This window comes from Falco punctatus (genome assembly GCF_963210335.1).
Source record: "Falco punctatus genome assembly, chromosome: 12".
Taxonomy (NCBI): Eukaryota; Metazoa; Chordata; class Aves; order Falconiformes; family Falconidae; genus Falco; species Falco punctatus.
The window spans coordinates 16,605,277-16,612,448 of record NC_137592.1 but is presented as its reverse complement, the minus strand read 5'-3'; positions in this window follow the sequence as shown (position 1 = coordinate 16,612,448).

The window sequence follows — 7,172 nt, the reverse complement described above, 5'->3', positions numbered from 1 at the left end:
TGTGAAGAGAAGAAAATATATAATCAGAAAAATATATTTGACATTTATTCAATAGTTTGCTGAAACATTCACACCATAAACCAGAACAGACCTAGTCTCAAGTATGGCAAAATAAATCTGTTTCAGTGCACACAGGGAGCTGTAGGACCAGAATCCAGATAACTGAGCCTTTTTCACTGTTTTTTTAATACTGGTTTTATGGTATATTTACTCTGCAGAGTTATTGCAGCACAGTGGAATGGAGAATGAGTCTTAGTACATTAGATATTTACAGAAGGAAAGCCATTCAATGTTAGCTACTACATAAGTAAGAATTGTCATACAGACCAGTAATACCACCCCAGAGACAGACTGCAACTACTAAAAGTTGTCCATTTCTATGTTTATTAACCTTTAGCTAGCATTTATTTTCTAAACTAAACTTCAGGGGCTGTCCTTGTTTTATTTTTTTTACTTATTACAAAAGCGTAATAGTTTTCAATCTACAACATCTCAACAGAGTTGAACAGAGATGGCTATGACCTGCATGGAGGCAGATGCTCAGAGGAACATGGGCTTCAGATAGAATCCTGCCCCGGGCAATATGGGACACCTCTGGGTTAAGAAAGGAAAAACAGGAGCAAAGGATATGCAGGTGATGGCAGGGCTCAGAACATAGCAGCAATAGGGGACAGTGATCAATGGTACCAGCAACACCCTGTATATGGACAGCCTGGGCGTAGGAAAAAGTTGTAGGACCTTGGAAGTGGAGCTTTAGTCTTTTTTTTCTACCATCCTTTAATGGGTAGTGTAAGTGCCCTTTCTGAGAAAAAGCTTTGCCCATTGTCTTGGGTGCCAGGTTGCAGAGTCATGATGCCCTAAAACGTAGTGAGGAAACAACTAACACTAAATCTGGCTCTTTGAGCTCACCTGCAAATCAATTATGTGCACACCTGTCTGCAAAGAGGGGTGTGCCCAAAGCCTCTCACTTAAGCCAAAGCTTAAGCGTGGGGGAAGAAGAGAGGGTCCTCAGATGAGTATGGATGGAGTGAATGGCTTGGTGGAGTGTGAACCAGCTGCAAAGGTACTTTGCTGCATGTTCTGGAGCAGAACTTGTGTGGATGAGTGATTGTATATAACTGGCACTTGTGTATGCAGTGGGGGATCTCACTTGGGGTCTGTGCCTTTATATGCCACAGGTAGGATCCATTTTTCTTAATATCAGCCATTTAAAAATTATCCTGAGGTCATCATCTAGGCTTGTGTAGGTAGTGAAGAGAGGGAACAAACTAGGATGTGATTGATGAATTTGCTTCCTGAAGTGCTTTTCTTCTGTCTCATCCAGGTTATTTGGAGAGTTGTCTAACTTTAAAATGCTTGCAATTAAGAGAGGTTTCCCACCCTCAATAGGTAGGACTTTTTGCTGGAGGTGTGGATGGATTCCTCCAAGGAACTTTGAGTTTTGAAGCATTCTACAGGGGAAAAGCAGACAAAACAAGTGTTAAACAGAGAAGCAGTCTCAAGAAGAGACATGAGGTTAAACTGACCTCAGACCTAGTGAGAGTCTAAGGCTTAAACTTATAGTAGGTCTTTAAGACAGGCATTGCATATTGTTGTATTTAATTAGTTGCAATGAAATAATGGGATGAATGAATTGTACTGAAAGTTGAGTTGCTGCCACATCAGTACTGTCACTGCTGGGCCAGAAGTGGGACCTAGAAGTTGTGGTTTGTTTGGGTTTGTTTGTGTTTTTTTTCTCTCTGTACCAACTTATTACAGAGTTGCTGTATGTTCAGGCTGGGGTGCGGACTGGTCACTCTGTTCAAAGAGTTTTATTTAGCTCAAGCCTATCTATCAGTGCCTCTGCCAGACAGTGGCCAAGATCTGAAAGAATGTGGTGAAAAGCAGATGCAAGTGGAAAACCTTTGCACAAGTGGATGCATCTTTGATGAGTTCTGCAGCACTGTGTTCCATTTGACTCTGTGTATAATGAAGATCAGCCACTGTATTTGCTGATCTACAAAATCAATAGCTAAAAACACAACACAGATGCTGTAGGAACTCTGGCAAGAAATGATAAGGGAATGAAAAATTAAGAAGAACCTAAAGGAAACCAAGAGCTGAGGTTGATAATATTAAAATAAATTATCAGATTATTAAACCTTGTCTACCCAAGACAGAAGTGTTGCCTTCCACAGAAAATTCTATTTTTGCTGGAGGGGAAAAAACCCAAAGGATCAGGCTGGAATTTTTCTATGAAGAAATCTCTAGCTGGGTAAACCACAGAGTATCCCAAGGGAACTACAGTTCAGCTGACTCATCGTCTCACTCTTGTATATGACATATGCTCCACAGCCAGACTTCAACTCCTGCTGGAAGCCTGTGGGAAGGAGATTTGCAATACGCTACCTCCCTCTGCCAGGAGGAGAGTTTGGAGTGCAGCAGGAGAGATTTAATAACCAGACATTATGATTTATAGGCATGGAGATGACATGGTGCCTCAATTAGAGCCTTCATTAGGCTCCCTGGCAGCACTACGATATCTAAACACCTGGGTTTTCAACCAAAACACTCCTCCTTCTCCCACCCCCTCCAAATGAGAGCAACTTCCTCCTGCAGCACTGAATTTGTTATTTTGGAAGTTCGTGTACCACCTATCAGGGAGCCCAGTGACAACATCCCTCTGGCATTATTGTGATTTCCCCAGTTTTTTCTCTTTTAATCTGATCCTTACCTTTCTCTCTCTTGTAGCTGCAATTTTCTTCCATAACTACCGGCCTTCTTGTGTTCTCACTTAAATAATCAACATTTTTCATAATTGTCTTGTCATTTTTTTGTACGCCTCCTGTAACAGGCATGATCATTTCCACATGCCCTTAGCCCCTTTCCACATGCAGATACTGACTCATGGCTGTTCAAGCCTACGCTTATGCCAACATCAATATGTTTGGGAAATTAATTCTGGGTTTAGACTTGTATCCAGGAGAGCTGAATCAGGTCTGGAGTTGGTTTTTTTTCCTAGATCTTTCTATGTCATGTGATATTATTTTGGCCTATATACACTTTCTTCATGTATTTATTCAGTATTTATTTGGTACTAACTTTACCCCAATTTTGTTCCACAAGAGCATCTTTGGTGGTATGGGGGAGCCATCATTTATGAATGGGGAAATGAAGCACAGAGACATTCGCTGACTTGATGAAAGTGACAGTAACAAAGCCATAGCAAAAGCAGGGAATTAAACTTCAGTGTCCTGAGCTCAGGCTTAAGAATGGGCAGGTCCATTCTTCAAGGTCAATAAATGAATGTATCACCAGGCATATACTAACAGGTGGTTTTGGCAATGCCATTTATCAGAAAATCCTAAACATTTCACCCAGAATTGACCTGCAATGTCATCTGTTACATTTTTCTGTTTTGTGATGTGGTTTTGGTTTGTTGTTTGTTTTTTTTTTTTTTTCCTCTCTCTCTTCATGGAGGAGAGAAGGAACTGAATTAAAGAAATGCAGTAAGGCACATAAGTGTTGCTTCTCATCACACTCAGTCCAAGGCTACTGTTTTTTCAGGAGGAGAAAAAGGCTTTCTTATTTCAGGGAGCGGGAACAGTGAAGTGTGCTGGCTGGGGAAGATTAAGGTTTCACTTCTGCAGGCTGCTCCCTCAGTGCAGAAGAGGAACAGGTGTCTCTTCAAGTGTCTCACTGAAAGGAAAAGCAGACTGCATTACCAGCTTCTAGCAACTTGTTTTCCACCACCATTTTTAAAATTAATATGTTGCTGTGCTCTTTTCTACTTCATACAGCTTGTCAAGGACTTTTCACATTACCTAGAAATAGCATGTAATGCTATGTTTTCATAAAAATAGACTAAATAGCTTGTTGCTGCTGCTTAAATACTGTCTACTTAACTCCCTGGTATCCAGATTTTTGCAGAAAACAACCTATATTGTCAAGAACCAGCATGATTTTAGAAATCTTTGGCATAATTGTGATAAAACATGTTAGATACTTCAGGTGTTAAGAAGAAATTCTTCCTTTATGAAATGCCTTTGCCGTATGTCATCGAGGACTTTATACAGATAAGGTGCAGCTAAATCTGTCTGCCTGCTCTGGGTGTGTTGGTGCAGTGACCATTTAGCTGGGTCCATGGGCTGAAATCTTTGCTGACACCTTTCACCGACACCAGCCGAGTAAGCGTGCATTACCCCAGGTTGCATCAGAGTGCTCTCTGCACAGCGCGTAAGCTCTCCCCTGGATGTAGGTTGCAAAGTCCTTCAGTTTTCTTGACATCTCCTCCACCTATAATACTTCTCTAAAGACAGCTAGTAACATCTGGCCTTGAACTAGATACCTTTTTGAAAACCTGCCAGCCCCCAGCGAGCTCCCAGTGGAAGTGCCAGTTCTTCTTGTCATGATAATTTTGTTGCTCTGAACAGCTGCAATATAATTCCTTTTTAACCATATCAGTGCTCTTTACTTTTCACCCAGGAAGCAGCCTAGGTGCTATAATGTTGGCATTTGCTTCATTTTTGTCCTTCTGCTGCTGGGTTGGAGAATCTAAGATAGCACTGTGGATTTTTTTTGCAATTTGGGCTGCTCGAATCTCATGCATCATGAAATACCTTACTACTTGTACTGATTTCTAGGCTCATTTCAGGTATAGAGATGAAGACAATGTAAAATGACAGATGGACATATACAAGAAAATTGTTGATATAAGCAACTCTACACTAAGGGTTGTCATCATAAAATGGCACATATTTTTGCTAATATTATTTGCACAATATCATAAAGTGGTGATTCTCTGTGGACTAAAGTATCACTTCACTTTGAGTGTCATAACTTGAAGTAGATTGAATAGCTGATTCCCAACATTTCTCGGTATGTATAACAGTTGAGATGCATTCACTGTCTCTGGTTTCTCTTCACAATTGCTTGTATTTGGAGCTGCTTAGAAGATTTACAGCAACATGTCGGGAGCCTTTCTTTGCCCCCTCCCTTAATGCCTTTCAGAACAGGAACCAACAGACTTCATTTACTACAGACTGAGCATCTTCCCAGCCTTATGTTGAAACTTTGTATGAGCAAAATTTCTGGTGAAAAGTATTTTTTTATTCCCTGACTTCACAGGCGTGGCATAAGTACAGTTGTAGAGGTTTAACCACTATCGCTTCTCAATGTTTATGATTCTGCTTTATAACCTGAGTGACATTTACATTTATGCTTGAGCTAATAAAAACTCTGTGTGCTGCCTGTGAAGGAATTGGATAAGTTTGTCTCAGAACATATGATGGTGTATCCAAGCCTTTGCTTTTCTAGAAATCTCCAGGATTTATGTTTTCTATAGAGGACATGGGGATTGGGGTGGTTTCTAAGGCAGAGAGGCCCACTGGAGAAGGACTCTTTTTTTCTTCACTGGAGAAGTTTCGAGAAGAAACTCCCCAATCCCTCTCTATCACATCAAATGCACAATGACAATGTTTCCCTGTGCCCCTGTTCTCTGGAGCACATCAGGAAGGCAAGGAGGTAGTTACAGGCTGGGAAAAGCACAACAGCTCTGGCAGTCCTGGTCTGCTGCTTCAAAATCCTTAGCAGCAGCCAGGATGTGTCCCAGTTCATCCAAGGCACGCATCGCAGTGGAAGGGACAGTAACATGCTTCAGAGACAGTAAGGGGTGGTGTTCAGGTACAAGAAAGGCCAGGATGGTAAGATGAGTAATAGCTTTTATTAGACCGGCCCATTTAGTTAGGAAAAATGGACAAACTGTCAGGTTTTAATCAACCACAAACCAACTGGCCAGACATATGGCTGCATAAACCATTATGCCCTGGCACTTTTCCATCAAGCATTTGCCTGAGAATTTTGCATTATAAATCTGGAGAACTACCAGCTTTACAGAGACAAGAAACTACATAGGGAAAATCTCCTACTGGGATGCCTTTCGGTAAGAGGGCTCGGACTGCTTGGGGTAGCTACCAACAGATTCTGCAATTTGCTGCCTCATTTCGTTTTCCCAGCCTAGTACTATGTAATCAATAATATCCTGCAGTCCCATAGACAAATACTGCAGACAGTGTACCTACCTGGGCTTGTGTTGTTTACTTTTAGCTGTGAATTTCATTATCTTGTAATTTCCTTACTTACTGCTCTACCGGGGATAACGCTGGGTTAATCTGTCCCCAGTTCTTATAATCTGGTAAGGAAAGCTTTAACAGTAAGAAATTATCAGTTTTCTAATGCACGTTATTGCTAGTGTAATTGAGTGCTGGACTTTAGTTGTTTTTTTTTTCCTATCCGCTTTATTCTTCTGTCCATTTGTCTCACTTTTTTGAAGGTAGGGTTCAGGTATGATATTCTATATGAAGGTGAACTCTGAGGTCCATCTGGAAAGCAGTGATTTATATTGTTTTCTTGTAATTTCTTTTCCCATTCCTAACCCTGGTTTAATACAATTAAGACATTTTAATAGATTTACAATATTTTTTTACAAGATTCATCCTGGAGAGAATACTGATCAGTTAATTACACTTTATGCCCTTTGGCTTTAGCAAGAGAAATAAGAGTAGCATCAAGGTAAGGCAAATATTAGGTGGTGTGCTCTTATTATAATGAGTAGTCTTTCATAAGTTAACTGAACTTAGCTAACCAAGCTGACACACGATTGGGGTAGTGAAAACAAGGCTGACATATTAGCAAGGGAATGAAAAGGAATTCACTGTAGTTCACAATATGCAAAACCAGATGCATAATATTATTAAGGAGTTAAAGATCACAACTTCCCAGTGGGATGAATATTACTGTTGCAGAGAGACTAAAAACTGAGCTCATGTTCCCCATAAAAAGTCATATAAAAAGGGTGAGGTTTTCAGACTAGGTTGGTTAGGTTTGTACTTTAAGAGCAAGTTATTTAAAAATATTGATGTGAACTGCTTCCAATGAAAGCAGTGAATAGCTGAATAAAACCATAAAACATCTTTCAAGGCATGTCAGAAGCAGTCTGATTTCAGAAGCTATGAGACAAAATCAGGCCCCGTGTGACCTGCTTTTCTAAAAAATGAAACCACTTAATGTGGATGCCTAAGTAGGGATGTAGGTTCTGCATATAGATATCTTCATTAAGAAGTTGGGTTTGAAAGTCTGTTACTCTCCTCTGGATAAAGTTTTTTACTGAAGACCTGGAGTTGTATCAAATGTTT